The sequence below is a fragment of the Acyrthosiphon pisum genome, chromosome A3, assembly GCF_005508785.2.
Source record: "Acyrthosiphon pisum isolate AL4f chromosome A3, pea_aphid_22Mar2018_4r6ur, whole genome shotgun sequence".
Classification (NCBI taxonomy): Eukaryota; Metazoa; Arthropoda; class Insecta; order Hemiptera; family Aphididae; genus Acyrthosiphon; species Acyrthosiphon pisum.
Window position 1 is genome coordinate 7150141 of NC_042496.1, and position 561 is coordinate 7150701.

The window sequence follows — 561 nt, forward strand, 5'->3', positions numbered from 1 at the left end:
AGATTTATTTTAATGTTATTACGTTACTATAATATTATAATGGACCTATAATCTATACACAATGGGATTATTAAGTAGAACGTCGTGAATTTAATGCGATTTTGATATGAAACTGCAATCGTTACCCTTTTGAAAATGTTAATTAAAATACAAATACAATCCAATAAACTATATTATATGACCACCAGTAAATTAATAATGTCATCTGCTGTTGCATAACAACTTTGGTGGAGCGCCTTCAATTATAAACATAATAAATTATGAATACGTTTAAAATGCACTGATTAACGCGTACACCGTAGTATAAGATGACGAATGACAATAACCTACCTACACATAGCCACATAGATGGTATAATATTCTATATTGTGCATTGTACACTAACATTCATGTAATATGTGCATATTATGATAATAAATAATCTATTATTGTAAATATCTACGCGTTACTTAATACTATTACAATATGTAATCTAATGACCAATCCGATTTACTAGGCATCAGAGCATACATCTGCATATACTTTATTTTGCTTATTCTTATCTACTGTTATCAATTTTAC